A 22808-nucleotide genomic window follows, 5' to 3' on the forward strand; every position below is an offset into this window, starting at 1 on the left:
AATTGAGAATATAATGTTTTTATATTTATCTATATATAATTTATATTTTTTGTAAATACATGTTGAACAATAAAGTCTGAAAATATTAAACTCATCGGAATATCGTGTAGTCATCATCTCGAGATTTTGCATCAAATAGAATTTATAATTTTTTGAGCTTTATCTTTTCTATGTGATCTAATCATCCATAGATATATTATCTTGTGTTTTCTCTATTCCTTCAAAGCTGCTGGAAATACAATTAAACAATAATGAAGACAAAATTAACCTGAAAGTAAAAGTAATGATATATGAAAAAATGGAATGAAATATGTATTTTTTCTCGTTAAGCTCATTTTGTGTGTACATCACAATAATTTTGCTTTCACTAAAGTTTTGATATAGCAGTGCTAATCTAGCAATTTGTTTTTCGTTGCTGGAGTTGCCTCGGCTTAGCCTACGCCCTTCTAATACCTTTTGTGTGTGTGTGTGTGTGTGTGTGTCGGATGATTCCCTGTTTACTTTGTTCTCATTTAATTTTTCTAAACTTTTTACTTAATTTATTCTTCGTTTTCCTGCGTTTCGACGGCTGCTTCATACTAGGGCGATTCATGTCAACTATTATGAATTCGTTCGAGTACAAACGACTTCGGTTACAATGTTTTGTTTCTCGAATCACAAAACGTCATATTACCTTTGTGCCATATATTTGAGGAGCTACATGACAAAAGAAGAAAAATTAGATATATACGAGTGTTGGACACAAAAGTCTGAAATACTGTATTGATTTTTTTCTTACGAAGTCTTTTCCGAGCTTTTCAAATTCACAGCAGCAGTGTTCAGGCGGGCGTTGTCAAAACTAACCTCTTTCATTTCCAGGTTTCATAAAATTTTCCTGACATATACTTTGTATCTTGTATATTTCAAATTTACTTTTTGTTTGCCTCATAGCTTCACCTTTTTTCACTCCACTTGTATATTTGCATTTGTAGTTCTTTCTTCGTCTTTCATAGTGTATATATAATAATGTTTACATTAATATTTTTCATATGGAATTTACATTATCGTACTCGTTCATATTCCTTTTATGAATACACACATACATGAATACACACACACACACACACGGTGGCGCGGTGGTAGAGCACTGGACTAGGAGGTACGGTGCGTGCTCGCAGTACCCAGTTCGAATCCGGTATAAGTTATGCTGTGAATAAATTATTACCATTACCGAATCCGCCCCACCTCGGACATGTGACTTGAGCCACCTCCCCTTGTTCCTACTTTGTACCTCTCTCACTGTATAAATTCTTGTACATCTTACCTTGTATCCATTCTGCTGAAGAGGACCACAGTAGTGGTCGAAATATACAGTTCGTCTGTCTCCTTTGCTTTGTTTCTCCGACAGTGGGTAATTTAAAACATTTTATTAAATGTGCTACTACATGTTCGTCTTGTGAAATATATATATATACATATAAATATTGGTGTATACTACACTATGTACTACGCATTTTAATACGTATGCGCCTGGGTGAATGTGGCGGTCATGGATGTCGGTCTATGTATGTGTATATACACATGTAAATTAGGTAATAGTACACTCACGCAACACAGATTGTGAAATCTTTGGGTATGTGCACATTTTCGCGCTTGTTAGCATGGCTAACGCACGGGAGCATTACATTCTGTGCCGTAGAGCAGGGAGCGAGAGGGGCGAGTCTTTAATGCACCTTGGTTACGATGTGACTGCTTAATGCATCTGCCCCACTGTTATTTCCCTCCATGTACAAGTGTTTTTTGTTTTTCCAAAATCTTTACCTCTTCGTTCACCATTTATTTATTTTTTTAACTTTTTTTCCTCCTCTTTTCTTTTTCCATCAGCTTTTATGGCCGTTGCCAAAGACGTTCAGGCTCTCTCAGCGCCGCCACCGCTCGGAGATTCTGTGGGCGACGATCTTTTTGATATCAGTAATAACGTGTTCCGCCAAAACGGCGTCGCTTTCCCGCCATCAAGGAACCTCACTGACGCTTTCCCTTTCCAATTTCCCAGATTCATCTTCGTCGTTTGCATTACCAACGACTTGGCTGACCCAAGTGGCTGCTTACCAATGTTCGTCATCATTTACTTCTTCTTTCGCGAATTTGCATCATTTCTCATTAAACAAGAACGCCAAGCTCTTCTCTCTCTCTCTCTCTCTCTCTCTCTCTCTCTCTCTCTCTCTCTCTCCTCAAAATTGATAATCATGGTACTAATATAATCAATTACAGTATTGTCATATTGTGGTATCACTCGTATCATCAATAAGATATCTTATTTGAGTATCCTAGACCGCGAGGATTTTCTGTTCTTGTTTCCGTGGTGCGGGAGGAGAATACCGCCACCGTGTTCCTTGTGTCATAAAAGGTTACTAGAGTCAGTTCTTGTGTTCTGGGGCTAAGGGGGTGGATCAGAACGTCGCTCCTTACAGTAAAGGTCGAGGTGACGGCGGTTCGAACTTGCCACCAGTGAGTTGGACCAAGGACATGGCCCATTAAATTCTACGCTACAAAGTCCTGAGTGAGAGGCACCGCCTTAGCCTCCCGATAGGGGGAGTTGGCGACGTTAAACCGAACCAGGACGTAGAATATGTCTACCCTGTTTCTCCGGAGTGATGAAGTTGGAGAAAAACATTTCTCTTTTTTTTTTTTTCTTCTTTTTTTTTAGGGTTGCTTGAACAATTTCCGTTTACCTATTTCCTTTTCTTCTCCCTTTCCTTCTTCTTCTTCTTTACCTACTTCCGCTTCTTCTCCCTTTCCTTCTTCTTCTCCTTCCTCCTTTTCTTTTTCTTTTTCTTTTTAATTGTCTTCCAACAAGCACGGGAGCAATCGCCTTCAACTTTCCTTTCTAAACCAAAATGCCACATATTTTTATAAAAAGAAGAGAAAAAAAAAGGTAAAAGAAAAAGACTCCCCTATTCCGTTTCCATGTTGGAAAAGTTCTTTCGTCAAAAAAAAAAAAAACTTTCTTCCGTTCCGTGTGATGGTGGCGTCATCGGTAGCGTGCTGGTCTCGTTATTTTTCTTCCGACTGTTGGAGCAGATTTGCAGCTCGTAGCTTTCAGGAAGGAGTCTCATATGCTGGAGGAAAATAATCTACTTCCTCCAGCATAATATCAAATGACAGTCTATGGATTTTTGTTGAGAAAACAATATAGTTTGCCAGAGAGTGACTTTACGGCAGGAAAAGTGCTGGAGGTGGGCGGTACCACCGATTAGTCGGAGGTTGGAGGAAAAATGGCCCAGTGTAATAATGCATTTAGTTGTGGGTTCGAATCCCTCACTCCTCTTCAATTCCCAGCAGTGGTTATGACCTGCCCCCAGCAGTCGCCAGAGCGCATATAGTACATAGGGCAAAGGTGACGGCTTAGGCCGCAGCTACTCAGCGCCTCCTGGCGTAGTAGGTTCCTGATCTGACCTCGGGCAAATGATCTGATCTCTCAAGAGATGTGACATATTTTTTTTTCTTAAGTCTACACTCAAACGAGACTTTCCAGTTGCTCTACAAATACCACTGCAATTTCCTAATCCATGAATGCCCAAGGTTTCTTTAAGATTAATCATATCATTTGGCCTACATAAATAGTTGATGATGATGATTCGGATTAACGTCGCGAGCTCCCCCTCTCAGGAGGCTAGGACGGTGCCCCTTACAGAGGACTTTGTAGCGTGGAATCTAATGTGCCATGCCCTTGGTCCAACTCGCTGTTTGCAGAGTTCGAACTGCCTTCACCTCGACTTCCGCTGCAAGTAGCGACGCTCTAACACGAGCGGCCAGCCAGCATCCTTGACGTAGATCAGCGTTTCTCAGCCAGGGTTCCCCGGAACCCAAAGGTTCCGCAATAGTTCCTTTAAGTTTCCGCGAGAACAAGTGAGATAAGCTTATGCGCTTTTATTTTTTTTATTCAATTTCATATGCGTAATATAATTAAACACGCACGAAATATTCTTGGTTATTGTAATAATGTAATATAGACATCATCCTATCTAACCTATTATTACGATGAAAATAGATTGAGAAAGATATGGTAAATGTTTTTTTTTTTTTTGTGCGCAGGGGTTCCTTGAGACATCAGGCAATTTATTTTAAAGGTTACGCAAGGGTAAAAAGGTTGAGAAACGCTGGTGTAGATGATAGAATCATTCAAGTAGCTACTCCGGGCAACAAAGACCGTACGCAACCGTGCGTACACACACGCACACATACACACACGCACGCACGCACACACACACACAAACACACATACACACGCGCGCACGCGCACACACACACACACACACACACACACGCACGCACGCACGCACACACACACACACACACACACACACACACACATACACGCGCACACACACACACACACACACACATTGAAGGGTTAAGGAAAAAAACTGACAGTCATCTAGTCATCTTCGCAAAAGATTGGACTGATTTAACATTTGTGAGCGAACAGAAGATGACTAAAAAAAAGTCAACCCTGATTAAGATGAACTTCGGTTCTGGCTTGTCACAAATATTCAATAATAGTTGCGACAAAGCAACAGGATCGGAGAGGAAAATTTATGATCTGTTGAAGTCGTCCAATGATAATTAATAATGATAAAAAAAATCGCGCCTATATTGCATGTCATTATACGCTTAATGCAATCTACTTCTTTATTATTCAGGAATTCTTTATACCCACTGTGACCATTGCCTTCATCATCTTCTAATCAAAAGAGTTTTGTTGAGTGTATAATAATTGTAAGGATCAAATCACAGATGACGAATGTCTTTCTTTGTGGGAAACAGATGATGCGACTCTGGTTCAGAAAACGGGGCTGCAATGTCGTTTGCGTTTGGAGTTGCATTCAAGTAGCGAACGAAAGTGATGATCTACTGTATTATATCACTGAACCACTTTCTAGGATTTCGTTGTATTTTCTCCTCTACATTAAAGGATAGGAATTATAAGATATTTTTCTAATTATTTAAAATCATGTTTACAATTGCTTGTAATCAAAAAAGATTAAAGTTACTTATACTTATTTATAAGAGTTTTTCTTTGTTCTATTTGCAAGAAAATTTGAGGATGTAATTATGCTAGGTTGCCAAAATTATTTTAATACTATTTTTATCTTCTGTCAAATGTTTCAAACTTATGGTAGTTTTTGTACCTACTGTTTATCAAATTAACGAAAGAAAAATGGTGATAGTATGATTTAGTTTTGAAGACGTCGAACCGCCTCAAAGAAAGGTACTTGTGTTCATCAGACCGTGACATTTACTATAAGACTGCACAGAACGAAGGTATATTTTAGCGCTAAGCATTTGAAGATAACATGAAGACAATTCTCGACATGTATAACCAGGAGAACTTTTTAAGAATAAACGACGGGAATGATGGTTTCATGTTATACAAAAAATAGATAGCGAGTGAGACAGAGTATTGTACAAGTTAAAATTGCAGGCGCATTATCAACTCTCGAAGTAAAGATGTGAGGTATAAAACCTGGTAATTATGGCTTCTTGCGCATATATATATATATATATATATATATATATATATATATATATATATGTGTGTGTGTGTGTGTGTGTGTGTGTGAGTGTGTGTATGTGTGTATATATATATATATATATATATATATATATATATATATATATATATATATATATACACACATATATGTACATACACTGTACACTGACTGCTTAGGAGGTTGGGAGGTTTTCGTATAAAATTGTTTTGAATGAGGAGATAGCAACACAAGATTCCGACACAATTTAGAAAACTGAAAACTGCATTCCAAGGAGACAATCAACTTGACCATTCTGTGAGGAAAAAAAACGATCACGTTGGTAACAATAATAATAATAAAGGAAAAAAAAAGAAAAGAAAACGACCAATGAAGATGAAAAAGCCATAGGTAATGAGAAAGCTTTACAGGGAAGAAGTAGAAACTCGGCTGGAAAGTGCAAAAGACATTTTACAAGATCACTTGACATGAGCTTCTTTGATGGCAAAATCAAAACGTGAAAAGTGATACAGAGATCGGAAACTGGAAATACAAACTAGAAGTATCAGTAAAAGTAAAATAAGAAAGGAAAGCAGAATTTTATGCTCAAAATGGAAAATATAAAGTGTACAAAAGAATGATAATGAGCATCTTAGTGAAGAAGAAATGGTTAGGAAGATGAACTGAGGATGATTGCTGTCCTAATCTTGTAAAAATAAACCAAAGTTAATGGTGACGAGGAACAGCATCACATCATAGAATGCCCTCTCTCCCTCCCTCCCTCCCCATCAGAATAAAAATATCTGATCAAAGTGAATTGTTGTCAATCTTATATAGACGAAATTAAACGCACGACTCTTTAGTTACTTTCAATATGTCACTTGTCAGAGTTTCGGCCTTAGTGGAACAAACTACTAATGGACAGAAATATACAAAAGGTACAAATACACACAAACTTTCTGAATACAAATGAATAAGAATGTATAAAAAAAGAAACTATAAAAACAAAACGGATGACAAACACATGAGAAATGGTATCAAACGTCCAATATATCAAGAAGACATAATAATTACCACCAGGAACAGAGGGACCAGAGTTTCTAGAATAAGAATATATGGAGTTCGATTAATGTTCAATTAAATGGAAACAGAAGACAACCCGAAACTGAAAGAATTCTTGGATGGCCGAAAAGTTGGTTTGTGACATTTTCAATTCAGTGAGTGCCCTCAAGGGCCGAAGTCAGGACTGGGTAACCCTTGGCACGCGTGCCAAACCTGCTGACGCACTAACGACTTTCTTCTGGCATGCAAAACCCAGAGCTCACCTTAAAATACATAACTAATGAATCTCCAGCTTCTTTTGAATGACCATTGGTAAATACATCCTGCGCTGGAGGGTAAGGGGCGGATTGGGGCCCTCCTGGGAGGTGAAGGGGGCCCCATATTTGTATGAAGTAGGCCTATAATAATTTTACTCCGTTGGAACGCGAGAAAAAAATATCAAAATATTTGACTGATTCTGGCACCCACACTTAAAAAAAAGGGTTGCCCACTCCTGCTCTAAGCCATTTGGCTCCTGCCCACGGACAGCAAGATTTTCTATATATAGCTACACGATCAAATACACACATTTCTCAACGAGTTAACAAAAATGGTTTGATAAAGGGTGAATTAAAAATGTAACTCTGAGCCTATATTTTTGGTTCAATTAGATAAAAAGTAATTCAGTGATAGGTATTCATTTTTAAGACAGCTTTAGCATAGACTATTCCCGTAGGACAGTTAGGTCTGATCTTAACTTTGCCACCCGCGCACCCACCCATCTCCTCTGACTCAGAGTACCACCCCCTACCCCACCTCCTCCCCCTCCCCTCCCTTCTTCAGCCTCCCCACCCCCTTCCCCTTCCACCACAGACGATGATGGTAAATCACTCAAAGATAGCAGTGAAGCAGACAGGAGTACTGAGAGGGAGGATTAGGAAGACAGGGGGAGGACGAGGGAGGATTAGGAGGAGGAGGAGGAGGAGGAGGAGGGGGGGACTTTCACTGTCTGACCCCCCTCCTTGAGCGGAGGGAGGTCTTTGTGGAGAGGGGGAAAGGAATTTCGACTATTTTCGAGGCGGTGAGGTGTGGCACCGCCTCGGACAATTGATTGTGACCCAAGGCGGAGTTGTATTACGTAGAGTATGTATTGCGTTATCGGCTGTTTAATATCACTCTCCAGGCAACAGCTCTGTTACGACAAAACTGTTATTTTCTTAGAAAATATATTGTAAATAAATAAATGAATAAACAAATAAATAAGCCAATAAATAAATTGATACGTGAATAAATAAATAAATAATTAAATAAAGAAACGAACAGATTAAATAAATAAATAAACAAGTAGATAAATGAATAGATAAAAAGAAATGGGAATGGCGCAACCAGACCATGGAACCAGGTTGGGATGTCCGCCGGAAAACTTTAACGATCCAAATTCGGACGAATACCAGGCGATTTCATTCGTCTGAGGAGATGAGGGAGGGACCCGGGATGGAATCAAGTCTCGTTCGATCGAGACCCCACCCCCCCTTTTTGTCCCGAGACCATCATCCTCTCAGACGAATAAAACTGTCTGGTCTTCGTCGAGAATTTAGATCAGTAAGGTGTGTGTGTGTGTGACTGTGATGTAGGGATTAAGGTCAGGAGGGAGTGAAGTGGAGGGGAGGGGAGGGGAGAGGAAAGGAGGGGCTGGGGAGGGTGGAGGAGGGGAGGGGCTGGGGAGGGGAGGGGAGGAGATGGGGAGGGGAGGGAAGGGGAGGGGAGGGGCTGGGGAGGGGAGGGGAGGAGATGGGGAGGGAAGGGAAGGGGAGGGGGGAGAGGGGAGGGGAGGGAAGGGGAGGGAAGGGGAGGGGAGGAGAGGGGAGGGGATAGGGAAGTGAAGGAGGGGAGGGGAGGGGAGGGGAGGAGAGGGGAGGGGAGGAGGAAATGAAGGTGGGTGTTCGTCACTGAAGGAGTGGTTAATGATGGGTGCCGGGAAGTAAGGGGAGGGAGAGTTGTTGGGGGATGGGGTGATCTAGGGGCGGGGGGAAAGGGGGTGGAGACGGATGAGGGAGCGACGGAGAGAAAAAAAGGGGGACCGATGAGGAAGAAGAGGAAGAAAAAGGAGGAAGGCAAGTAGTGACGACGACGACGACGACGACGACGATGATGATACTGGCGACGATGACGACGCCATCGGCGATGATGACGATCATATTGACGACGACGCTGGTGATGGAGATAGTTTTGACAAAGATACACTGAGAGAGGACAGACACAAAAGCCTCAATTCCCTTTATGAGACGAAAGGGGGCGGGAGGGGGGGAAGCGCTAGTTCCAGGGTCAAATCGAACATCTGCTGCTGCCTTGACCCTTTGTAGGGAAAGAAGAAGAAGAAGGAACACACACACACACAAAAAAAGGAACAGTTGTGGATTGGGGGGGGGGACGGTTCCTTAGTTTTCCCATTCCGCCCCATTTAGTCGTCTTTTACGACGAGGAAGAGAAAAAAGAGGAGGAAGAGAGAAGGGGGGAGGAGTAAAATGGTGACAGACCTCTTGTGGTGGAATGACAGGTTACCATCAAGCGAAAAACTCGCTAATTACGCCCTCCAACATTCCGACGTTTAACTAACGTTGCCAAGGTCATCATTTTGTTCATCTCTCTCTCTCTCTCTCTCTCTCTCTCTCTCTCTCTATCTGCCTGTTTATCTATCTGTATTCCTGTCTGCCTGCCTGTTTGTCTGTCTATGTATATGTCTGATTGCCTTTGCCTGTTTGTCTGTCTATGTATCTGTCTGATCGCATTTGCCTGTTTGTCTGCAAGATTGACTGTCTGTCTGTATGAATGACAGTCTGGCTTACTGTCTCTTTACCTCTCTCTATATACTTTGACTGATTTATCCTCGCAAATGGCGTCCGATGAGCCCAGCCCGGAGAGAGAGAGAGAGAGAGAGAGAGAGAGAGAGAGAGAGAGAGAGAGAGAGAGAGAGAGAGAGAGAGAGAGAGAGAGAGAGAGAGAGAGAGAGAGAGAGAGAGAGAGAGAGAGAGAGAGAGAGAGAGAGAGAGAGAGAGAGAGAGAGAGAGAGAGAGAGAGAGAGAGAAAGAGAGAGAGAGAGAGAGAGAGAGAGAGAGAGAGAGAGAGAGAGAGAGAGAGAGAGAGAGAGAGAGAGAGAGAGAGAGAGAGAGAGAGAGAGAGAGAGAGAGAGAGAGAGAGAGAGAGAGAGAGAGAGAGAGAGGAAAAAAAAGAATGGCAAGCAGTCTAGTCACTGACAAACCTAAAGTACCACATTTGAAAGCGATGAATTGCACGGATTCTGATCGCTTCTTACCGTCTTGTTGCCGTCACTGCTGACGTCGTCATCGTGGCGATGCATGTCGTGAAATGTCTACGCTCAAAATGTTCACATTTTTTCTCTCTCTTTTTCTCCCTTCAACTCTACTAAAGATAGTAACTGGATTAGGTTAGGTTAGGTTAGGTTAAGTGTTCTGGGTGTAGGCATTTTGGGTATCAACCGTCATTGAATCGTTCTTGAACGTACCCATCGACTGTGCGAGGGAAGAAAATAATGACTGAATGTTGGCGAAAGCAAAGTATTGAGATGTACAGAAGATGATGATGACGGTGGCAGGTAAGATATGAGTTTGAAGAGTTGAAGGCTTGAGGAAGTGGAGTTCTAAGTATTTGGAATCGTAAGTGGCGATGGAAAAAGTGGATGTTGAGGTGTCTTAGAATAAAATAAATGAGTAAATGACTGGGTGGAAAGAAAATTGTTGTGATAATTAGCCATTTAGGGATGAATGCAAAAGGAGGGAGGAGGTCATGTGGACGATTGTTCATAGCCACGGTTCTGTATGAAGCAGAGGCTTGGATCATAGGGAAAGCAGAGAGGGAAGAGCTTGAATGTGTTTGAGACTGAATGTTCGAGGCATATGGTAGGTATTACAAGAATAGAGAGAGAGAGAGAGAGAGAGAGAGAGAGAGAGAGAGAGAGAGAGAGAGAGAGAGAGAGAGAGAGAGAGAGAGAGAGAGAGAGAGAGAGAGAGAGAAAGAGAGGTGGGGAATGTGGAGAGGAGCGGCGTTTGAGGGAGTCCTCGGATGAGGGAGACCAGAGACTGCCGAGGTGGTTTTTGGGAAGAAGGGATGAGGAGGAACCAACCGGAAAGGAGAGTGTGGCAAGTGGAAAAGGGGCGAAGTGGTCAGAGGTGGAGGAATCTGTTGCAGAGGGAGGCTGAAATGGGAGGTTGCGGTGAGTGTGACTGACTGGCACGAGTAGCTGTCAGACGGACAAATGTGACGGGGACTGCGGACGGGTGCAAGTGGGGAGATACGGACGGGAAAGGTCCACAGGACGGGTAGACGAAGTGTTTTTTTTTCAATCGGAGGTCAGCGGGTCTCCTGGAGGACCGCAGAAACCTACTGAAGGGTCCGCAGGACGGGCGAGTTCAACATGTTACGGATTAATCTTCTCATGGCTTAATTTTTTTTCCCCATAATTCATGATTATACAATGTGTCTTAATCGAGATGTCCATTTATTCCCTCCAGTTTTTTCCTGGCTAGTTGCGTATCTCAGACTGTGGCGATGATTTGTATAACATGTTATGATGTTTCTATTCATAAATGCTTAGAAAAAGAAACGATATCCTCTCTCATCCCGTGTCAAGAAGGGGCCCCCTGAATATGTAAGTCGATGTAAGGTGTCCTCAAAGCTTGAAAGGTTGAGCAACAGAGAGGTCGAGGGCGATGAGACGGAGGTAGACGGGCCCTCGGAGTGCGAGTGCTTACGACACGAGGCGCTTAGGTGTAATTAAAATTGCGTCACTTTTGCCCCCACATACATGGAGTTTGTGAATTGTTATTGTACAGTCTGAGAAAAGTCGTTGAAATTAATTGTTTTCCTGGCGTAGTTTAACTTTTGAATATAATTTTTCGTTGGTACAGAATGGTTGTGCAAATCTTATTTACTAACATGAGGATTCTCCTTACTATGAGACAGACTGGAAAAGGCCAAAAGAGAGCACATATGGCCCGAATCACAGTGAAAGCATCAGGAACATGATAGAAGGTAATCAAAATCAAGAACATATGTTGTTTGCTTATATACAGAAACCATTAATCAGCACTCCAAGGAAATGCAACATTTTTTTTTTCTTTTTTTGTGAAGAGGAAATGACAGACACATCACCTGAAGACATTTATTTTTTTTAGAGCGAAGAGTAAATGTCAGACACCTCACACAAAGACAAAACAAATAGACATGGACATGAAAGCTGCAATCGGAGGAGATAAGGAATAGATAATGACGGAAGATAGCTATGCAGTAACGATCTGGAAAATAAAAAGAAAAATCATGAGATGCTTGATCTCTGCAATTTTGGAAATGGAGCGGTGTGGAGGCGATGAAGATGATGACGACTAAAGCATAAGAAGGAAAAGTAGAATATGAAGAAAGAAGAAGAAAAAAAGAAAGAGAAGAAGGTAAAAGTGAAGAAGAAGGAGAAGAAGAAGAAGTAGGAGAAGAAAAGAAGGCGAAGAAGAAGTAGGAGACTGAGGAGGAGGAGGAGGACGAGGAAGAGGTGGTGGAGGTAGAGGAGGAGAAGAAGGAGGAAGTGGAAAAGGAAGAGGAGAACAAAATGCAGGCAAAGGAAAATGAGTAAGAGGAGGAAGAGAAAAAGGAGCTGAAGGAGAAGGAGGAGGAGGAGGAGGAGGAGGAGGAGGAGGCAGACGTGGAGGAGGAGGAGGAGGAGGAGGAGGAGGCAGACGTGGAGGAGGAAGAAGAGAAAAGAAAGAAGAGAGAAAAAAAAAATCCCAAGGTTTGACCGACAGATCTCGGTCTCTCGTCCGTATGATGTGGTGCTTTCCCTTTCCTTTCCTACTTACTCCCAGACGCCAAACCATTTCATTCATCTCCGCAGAGCTCCGTCGGTAGTGAGGAAATGACAACATCTCTCACTTAACCCTCCGCTGACTGAAGTCGCCTGACATCAGGACAACATACACAGAAGTCAGTCCTGACGCCATGGAGCTGATCTTCCTCGGTGTGACTTACAGATTCCGTCTTCGCAAAAGCAGGATCGAAACCTGTTTAATGCGCGACCCGATCCTCTTCTGTTTAATCCCTTGCGAGTTTATCAGTAGTTTAAGGAATCTATTCCGACAGGTACTAAATGATTTTATTCAGCTTTGAGTGGTCATATTACCCCATCAATGGGACATCATATCACTCTCAGGATTGGCTGCGTTCGAGGTAGTGGTCATCCAGATCATCCGTCACCACCGGCAGAAGAAAGTGAAAGGAGACAGAAAGAAGAGGAAGAAAGAAACGAGAACGACACGCATAGGGGCTCAACCATTAAAATGACGTTACGGAATGGAGAAGACACTGCTTGCCCGTCAGAGAGAGATTCAGAAGAGCTAAATGATGCATGGAGCAGGAGGCCGGTCGTCGCCGCCAACGGGGAGAAGGTAAGCAAGCAATGCAGTCATCGACGCAGTGGCGGTGATTTGGCTTAGTAAACACCACGTGGGATGATGATGTTGTTGACGACGACGACGACGACGACGATGATGATGATGATGATGACGGTGATGGTGACGGTGATGGTGACGGTGATGGTGATGGTGATGGTGACGGTGATGGTGATGATGATGATATTTTTCATTAATAACAATGTCATTGTATTAATATCATGATCACTATTATTACTAATATTATTGCCAGTTCATTATCGTTATCAATATCATTCATAACAGGTCATCAAGACTACTATAAAGAATTATGAATAATATTACTACTCTCAACGCTCGAGCTCCCATAATGCGCAGTACTTATGACGTTTCCAGCTTCACATTTGTCGTAATGATGAAGGTAATGATGATTTTTCCCACTCCTTCCTCCTTCTCCTCCTCCTTATTTTCATCAGTGTAAGCAAGTTGCTGTTATGGCCGTTGCTGCTGACTTGCCCATCAATACCGTTATTACCTTAGTTACAATTTTCTTTCCGTTGCAAGTGGACACTAAAATAGATGCGAAACTGTAATGTTATAGCGCATTTGTAAATGTACACTTTAAACCCACTATCGGAGAAATAATATTTGTTATTTGTTTTTGTTTTGTTATCATTTGTCTGTCTGATTTTTATTTATTATTAGTTATATGTCAATTTATTATTATTTACTATTTACCTGTTTGTTTATTATTTAACTATACCTATGCATTTATTTATGTATTTTATTTGTTATTTACATTATCATAGTTTTTATTTAATATTTTATTATTAATATGTTTTTTTTTCGCATCCGACCTAGATATGGATCAAAAGGTCTCCTGTCGGCATGCTCCGCCTTTGTAATCCTTTGTAGTACAGGAGATTCGTAATTTTTCGACTACTATCTGCTGAAGAGGACTACAGATAGTAGTCGAAATATACGGATCTCCTGTCCTTCTGATATTACTTCTCCGATGGTGGGTTTAAAGTGTACTAAAATAGATCTTATTTCTTCGGTTAATATTGATATCATTGTTGTCATAATCAACACAACCGTCCCTTGCAGTATCATGATTGTTATTTTCACCACAGTCGTTATAATACTGTTGTAATTGTTGTTATCGTTGTTTCCGTTGTTGATGTTTCTGTTGTTGTTATTTCTGTCGTTGTTGGGCTTCGTAATGCTACAATTATTGTTGTTGGTGTTGTTGCTCCTGCTGTCTTGGTCGATTGCGTTGTTTAGATCGAAGAACATTAGTTCCACCGTACAAATACTCACAGCTATTTGTGCCCACTCCCCCGCCACACGTTTCTATTGTCTTGTTGTATAGTTGCTCCATTCACTTCTATTATCATAAGTCGTGTTTTTAAGATATATTTTCATGCTGATGGCTAAAAATGGCAGCACACATTTCTCGCTAGCATGCTGCTTGCTTTTGCTACTTTGAATCGAAATAACTTCGGTTACGATCTTTTGTTTTTTTAAATTCCAAATGTCAAATTACTCTTGCGTCATATTATAGCGAGAAGCTGAAGGACGAACTAAGAGAAGTTAAACCTAAAATACGAATGTTAGATATATTGTTGGGGCGTTCTTACGGACGTCTAGACTATTGTAACCGAATCGTTTCTTCTCAGACAAAGTAGCAAAAGCAAGTAGCATGCCTAGTGTGCCGCCACGTATGTGAACGACGTAGTCGAGTTTCTATACCCTCGATTTCTGTGGGATGGATGTAATAAAATTATTTCAGAAGTCTGCGAATATGTAAATAGCTTTCTGTGGGAGGTTACAGGCGATTTGTTATGAGTGTGCTTAGACTTTTCCTACTCGAAGAAGAACGATGGCCGCCTTATCGTCTCGGGGATGGCGTAAGCGACGACAGGCAGATTCCTGGTGTTTTCCTATTTTCACGCCATCGCTCGGTTGCGCCCGCGAGCACGAAAGAGAGAGTTCTGGAAGCGATATATCGTCCACTTTTGGCGGGAAATTGGTCTTTCCGAGCTAGAAGGGGGGGCGGCCGGGAGGTAATAGCTCTATAAAAATGCCAAAACCTACAAGATGCTTCGTCAGTGCTGTTCGTGGCGTCTGCCTCAGAGGAAGGAGTCTCCTGGAGGAGATGGTCAGAGTCTGAGGGACGTTTATGGTCTGAAGTCAACCATCGTCTTGCGTGTGTGTGCATCTTGGAGAACAAGAGAAGGGTTCTTGGAGACAGCTGCAGTGCCAACAAGCCCATGACAATAACAAGAGAACAGAGAGACTTGAACTACTGACTGTCAAGAAAGTGGACTTCCATATCAGACATCTAAAGCTAATTTCTATCTGTTCAGGAAAATACTAATTCTAATCATTCAAGACTTTATAAAGGTTAATTTGATGAGTCAAGAAATAAGAGGAAAGGTGTATGTGTGTGATACCAACACGTTATTACAGGCATGTACAATTAAACCCTAGTTAGCATACATCTTTACTTACATCAAAGCAAGGGGCATAAAACCCTTTAATCATTCTAGTTGGTTATTTCTTTATATATCGATCCGTTTTTTTTTCTGCGTGTCAGTCCATGATCTAAATATACACACATTCGATAAAGAATCAAGCTTTGATGTCAGAGCAGAATGAGCCAATGATGACACAAGACCACAAGAATCCCAAACTTTAGACAAACCAAGAACGTTGTCTCATCCGTGCATACCAGTAAAGCGATTCCGAATCAAGAACTCGTAAAGAAAAAGAAAAAAAACGAGAAGAAAGTGTAACGTATTACGCCATGTGGAAGAAATAAATGTGACAACAAGGAAACAAACGTAGTTTTTCAAAGAAAGAACACAAGAGGGAAAACGACAGAAAACGGTTAAAAGACTGAAGAAAGACTATTGTAAAGTGTAAATACAAACACGCAAAAGGAAATAAAAATAAGACGAAGGTAATGGTACCAAATTGCACGTGACATTGATTTGCAATGGAGACGAAACTATTAGTAATATTTTACTAATAACGGCACTTGTTTGTACCAATTTAGTAGTGCTAGCGAGGGTTTAAGGAGTGAAAAATACTTAAAAGTTCTTCAAGCAATGTAGCAAAGCTGTTGATCTACTGAATCATCTGTGATTGTTTGTGCCTCACGTTTATGAGGCACTCATTTGATATTGACCATCCTTAGAGGTCGAGAGAGAAAGGCGGTTGCTCTGTTTGTGTACCATAAAGCTGTGTGTGCAATTTGCACATCATTATTGCAGATAGAGCCGGTTAACAGGAACATAACTGGCAACCGTTGCCTCTTTATTCAGAAGAACGGCCATCAGGAGCAGCAAGTGTCTGCTCTCATTCCAGGAACATATATTACCCTTGAACATGCCTGGACCGTCGACACAGGTGTCCTAAGAGAGCGAACACCAATCATCAAGTGTCACCCTTCATTTTGAGGGCAACTGTGGCAACAGTTTTCACCTCCTGGGACAACTGTCAGTCTACCTTCCGAGTCCGGTGTAACACCAGTCAATAGATTTGTGTTACATTGCTCCTTACCTAAGTAACATTACTGGTTGACAGCCCATCAGGTGCTGTTCCTTCCATCAGCAGCAGCACCAATAGTATCAACTAAATCACTTGGTTAACGGATACTATCACCAGTGATTTCTTGTCTCCAAGAACAACGGGCAGACAGAAGCGACAGCATTGGCAGCGAAGTTTTGTCTGTTGCCTCTAAACTGAGGGTTGAGAGAGGTCACCAAGTAAGGAGGACCTCCTTTGAAGACTCCCACCCTCACATTCCCTCACTGAAACGTTTCATGAGGATAATAGTCTCATAGTTGTTGATAACATATTATTGAAAAACCCAGCTCCAGGGCTCTGTCAGAAGACGAGGAAAAGGTCAATGTGGCACACCTTAGGTAAGGCTGTTTGTTTCCGTATTTAAAGTAAAACGTGAGACTAACTTTTAGATTGAAATTTTGATTGTGCAGCTTGAAGTGTGCGAATTTTTTCATATGAAGTGTCAAAGAGATTGTAAAATTCAAATGGGTTAAAGGCCTATTTTTCAAGATACTTTCATTTGTTTCAATTAGTGAACTGTGTCATTTAGTAAGTTTGCGATCTACAAGATCATGGTGCCTATTTTGGCTCACACAAGTCTGACATTAGCCACAGTTGAATACATAAACTGGTCAGTGGCCAGTTATGGGCTGAAATACGATGGTGCCGCTCATTCAACTAATTCTGTACTGAGGAATATTTGTTATTTTCATTCTGTCCATCGTCACACACATTACAAAGGATTACAAAGGCGGAGCATGCCGACAGGAGACCTTCTGATCCATATCTAGGTCGGATGCGAAAAAAATATTAATGATAAAACAATAAATAAAAACTATAATAATGTAAATAACAAATAAAATACATAAATAAATGCATCTGTTCGGCTGTGTGGTCATCCTATGGTAATGATGGGGTCAGTTTATCCCGGTTATTATTCAAATTATCTATGTTAAGAATAATACATTGACTTCGCTTTCTTCGTTTCTTACAATCTACATTATTTTCAGAGAAATGGCGTGGCGTCTTTTGCTTCTGTTTTTTGCTCTGACAGGTAAGTTTGGCATTGTAAATAACTTGAATAAACGAGGTGGGTTATTAGTATCCAAATTGCACGGTCTTAACTTGAAATTAGGATGAGGTTGCTCTCTTGGGTAACTGAGTCATGTTGTTTTTTCCGACACGTGTATTTTGTTTTGAATGCACAAAAACTGAGAGAAATTATTTCGTAAAAAATTCAGTGTCAGTTTGATAGAATATGTATGTACTGATGTGTATGGCCCTTCGTGAACGTGCAATACACGATATGATTAATTTTCAATTTATTTTTGTTTACTTACTTATTTGTTCATTTATCTATTATGAAGTGATTGACTAATTAATTGATATATATTATACCTCCGTCTCTCCGTAATTACGGGTTTAGTTCTGTTTACTGTTCCCTTCTATGGTTTTTGTATTTATTCTTTTACTTTCAACTTTCTTTCCATCACTGTCTAGTATGTCTTTCACCATATCTTTCTGTAGGAAGTAAGCAATGTTTCTTTATGGGGTGAATTAAACGGAGGTAAATTTTTTCCTCTTTTTTCCGAATAATATTACACTTGGCTTGTCAATTTACACCAAGGGACTCCCCACTGGGATCCTCAATCCACTCCCTACGCCACCTCTGCACCGACGTCACGAGTTTCTTAGTCCAATGATTTTTACTGTTACAATTAAGTGCCTCCCTTAAGGGCGTGACTTAACTCCCGTGAACCAATAATTTTTTCTCCTCCTCCACCCTTTCTCCAATCAGAAAGACTGTTACAACGTCTTAAGCAATACTGCTTACTCAAGCAATCACGATATCGATGCATGAATGGCTTAGTTTACATATTGTCACATCAGCATTAAAATCTGGTCCCTAGCGGTTGTTTATAAACTTTAGACGAGGAGCGAGATTATGCAACTCCTTCGCGGCTATTGTTTACCAAACATCCTACACATAAAAATGAAATTCTCGCCACCTACCCCTCTATCTACCTTACTTGTCTACCTTTATCTACTAGCCTCTTACAATATGTTCTTTTTTATTTAGCTATTCGTTATTATCAACAGGCATGGGAAAGGTGAGCTTGAGTTGGTGTGTGTCATAGGTGCGATGTTGCAAAGTAGAGATGCTGAAAGTGAGAGCTGAAGGTGAAGGGGAAGGAGGGTGGGTGTGGAATGTTATAAAAGAGAGATAGAAGCAACAGGAAAAGAATAGGTGCATTTCGAGGAGTCATTATTAAAAGAAAAAACGACGTGTAGGATGAGGAGAATGGGTGGGGGACAAAAAGAAAGGTAGTGAATGACAAACTCAAGAGGTGAGTACGGTAATGTCGGGAAAAAATTGTTGCCAAGAAGAAACAAGAAAGTATATGAGAGGTATATTATATCAAAGGGAATTGATATCGCCTCTTTGGCTGCTTTATCGGCTCGCTCACTGACAGGAGTGCGGGCAGGAGACGGCGTCCTGCAAAAGTAAATTGATTTAAAGCAGGTTCTAATTTGGTTGATCCACTGGTGGATGTTATGGATTGGTGGGTGGAAAGAGTGAAGGGAGGAGAGTTCCTCTAAAGCACTTCTTGAGTCAGAGACGATCATAAAGGGTGAGGAAGAGGGACACGTAATGGATTACGTGGACAACAACAAGGCTGTCAAAACATTCGGCGCTCAAGACTGAGGTAAAGTGTGTGAGGGACCTGAATCTTGGTGTCTAGGAGAGGCTGATGCACAACCCAATCCACAATCAGAGCGGGAGGGTGATTGGGGATGACTAGTGTGGGTTTAGAAAGGAAGAAAGTGCCTAGATCAAGTGTTTGTGGTAAGACAGGTAGTATGTGAGCGGCATTCAGAATGGGTGAAGGGATGACGAGGCCGAACGCAAGCACTTCTCATCTGCTTCATCGATCATTTGAACTGGATGGTGGCAGAGAGAGAGAGAGAGAGAGAGAGAGAGAGAGAGAGAGAGAGAGAGAGAGAGAGAGAGAGAGAGAGAGAGAGAGAGAGAGAGAGAGGGGGGGGGTGTCGCCCTAGGATGAGGCTGTCGGATCCTGACGTGGAGCAACTATGCCTCGCTTCACTGCCTTTGGCTTATGCGGTGTGTCGAGGGATAGGGTCATTTTTCATCCCCTAAAATGCTGGGATGAGCGGGGCGATTGCATGGGTTTTGTATGTATCTTGAGTCACCTTGGTCTTTGGATCACGTGTTGGACTCGTGATTGATAGCTGTTTCCCTCCCGGAAGAGAGCTCAGAGCTCGTATGAACGATCTATGGGTAATGCTGTGACCTTACACGCACATACACACCCAACTCCACGCCCACGAGTTGGAGTAACGACTAGTATGTGTGTGTGTGTGTGTGTGTGTGTGTGGTGTGTGTGTGTGTGTGTGTGTGTGTGTGTGCTTTGACTCGGCTACCACAATTATTATCAATAATATAATTATCACTGTTATCATTATCGTTACTATTATCATTATTATCATCATCATAGTTATCATGATCATCGTCATCATTATTGTTATTATTAATATTGTTATTAATATCATTTCTGTTAGTGTTATTATCAGTATCATTGATTTTATTACTGCTCTGATTGATAATTACCATTATTATTAGTACTACTATTATTATTATTACTATCATTACTAATATCATATTACTATTATTACTTATTATTATTATTATTATTATCATCATTATTATTATTTCTATTATTGATATAATTATTATCATTATTACTATTACTTTTATTATTGTTATCATTATTAGTATTCTTACTATATTATTATCATTATCAATGTCATTGTTATTATCACTGACGGTAGAAGCTTTCCTTTTTCCTACAGAAACCTCCATTGCCGAGACTTCGGAAAGACCCGTCGAGGTGGTGGCGAGTCCACGACCTCCAGAAGGAGGACCCATCTCCTCGAAATCTGTGTCCTCTCCGACACCCCTCATCATCCTCAAGGCGGATCTTACGCACCGGTCGCTGAAGCTGAGCGACGAAGATGCAAAGGCTTTCGAGAAAGGCTTGAAGAAGGCTCGTCCTCCTCCTCCTCCTCCTCCTCCGGGGCGATCGAGGGCGATGCTGCCTCCTGGCCAGAGGCGGAGGCGGAGGCCCGTCTACCCACGAAGGAATCGAACTCGAAGTCGAGGTCGATACCGTCCCAAGGCGAGGGAAGGCCATCGGCTTACGTTCGCTGGCAGGCCGTCCACTAAGTCGAATCATTCAGTCAGTGACGACCTAAGTCCCAGTAAGTCCGACGGCGGCGGCGGTCCCAGTCTGAACGAGTCATCCGCGGACCTCCCGCAACCCAAGAAGTTCGCCCCGGCCGTCTACAAGCCGGGACCGGCCGTCGTCAAGTTGGCGCCGGATCTGGACGACCTCCGGAGGGCCGAGATCATCGGAAACATCCAAGACATCACTGAGGAGAAGCCTCGGCCGCCCTCCAGTTCGAGTGACAGCGATCCAGTCGAATCGAGAATCGATAGCTTAACCCTCAACCGGATCCAGGACAAAGACTTCGGGAGCGAGCACCACGGTACCCCTTCCGTCTCAGGTCTTCCTCGTGAGTTGGACGACCCTCTCAAACTCTCGGGAATGTCCCTCTACATCGACGCGAGCCACTACCCCATGTACGTCCTGGCGCCCTTCCCAGACACCTACGGAACGAGCAAGACCTCGGTGGTACTTCCCTTCCAGCAGCCCGCCGGCAGATTTCGAACGTACAACGTGTCTTCGCCAGACACTACCGAAGAGAGAGGTTCTGAGGACCTAACGACACATCTCAGCTTCTTCCCGGAGGCCCTGGGCAGGCCGAAGCCTTCGACCCTGCCCAATGACTTCCACCTGCCGCCCTCGTTCGCGCCCTTCGTGATTTCCATACCGCCGCCTCCTCCGCTCTACGAGGAACCGCCCAGTTACCCGCCGGTGACCTCAGACGATTATCTAATATCCCCACTCTTCCACGATCCTTTTCCAACTTTTTCACCTTCTTCTTCACTCCCTCCACCTCCTCCTCCTCCCACTCCTCCACCTCCTCCTCCTCCGCCTCCTCCTCCGCCTCCTCCTCCCACTCCTCCTCCTCTTCCTGCTCCTCCTCCTCCTCCAACCTTTCTCCCTAACCACTATGTCCCTTCACCCCCTCCGGTTATCAGGAATTACAAAATAAGCACAACACCCAAAGCAGCAAATCATGATTTGGTACATGGAGGCTTTCCCCCGGATACTGACGACGAGTCCCGGGGTACAAAAGACCCGGAACCGGACTCCGAGTTCCGGATACCCAAATACATAAACACGAAGCCTAGAGATTACTATCCAAGTCAAGGGATAACGACTCGTCGACCGTCATTGCCCAGTGAATTCCATAACGACTACCATCCTCCTCCACCTCTTCCACCTCCTCCTCCTCCCCCTCCTTCTTCTCCTCCTCCTCCTCCTTCTCCTCCTCCTCTTCCCTATCCTCTGGATATATATGAGCCTCCTCCTCCGGGGTACGTACTAATGACATCGGGTAACCACCCGGTCACGCCAGTTTACCAGCCGTCAACATCGACACACTCTCCTCCACCTTCAACTTCGCTGATCACGTATCTGGCTCCGATGAAACCCGTTTTCTACCCTCAAGAGCCGGAGTATCCATCTCCAAATCCAACTTATTCATTTCCGAATCCACCAAACCCGTCTCCGCTACACGGAACAACGTACGTACCACGAAAGCCAACTTACCCACCTCCAAAGCCGGCGCTCACCCTAAGACCTGCTGCACACGAATCCGGAGACCCTCTGTACGTTCCTCCGTTTCCAATCCATCAGGTCTTAGATCCTGAAGCTACATCTCTCGTGGACCCACATCCACCTCTGATACACCACCCTTCGTCCCAGACACCTCCATACGCTCCAGAAGAACCTCGAGGACGTCCTAAATACTTCGACGACACCCTCGAAGACCCCTTCAGTGTCGGACTCTTCGACGAGATCCCATCGTACATGACTGAGAACCTGGCACCTGCGCCGCCGTTGTACCGTCCCTTTTCGGACTTCAGACACGCGAAGAAGCCCTCGAAGAAGCCGGTAGGTGTCTCAAGGTCTTTGGGCCCATCTTTCCTGTACACTCATTGCGGTGGCTCATGGGTCTCTTGCAGATCCATATTCGCTGCCAACATCTTTTCCAGTTTTGTGCAAGTTCCCTCCAGCCCCATCTCACCCGTAACTAAGGC

This window comes from Oratosquilla oratoria, chromosome 31 (genome assembly GCF_046742065.1).
Source record: "Oratosquilla oratoria isolate Oo_2021 chromosome 31, ASM4674206v1, whole genome shotgun sequence".
Lineage (NCBI taxonomy): Eukaryota > Metazoa > Arthropoda > Malacostraca > Stomatopoda > Squillidae > Oratosquilla > Oratosquilla oratoria.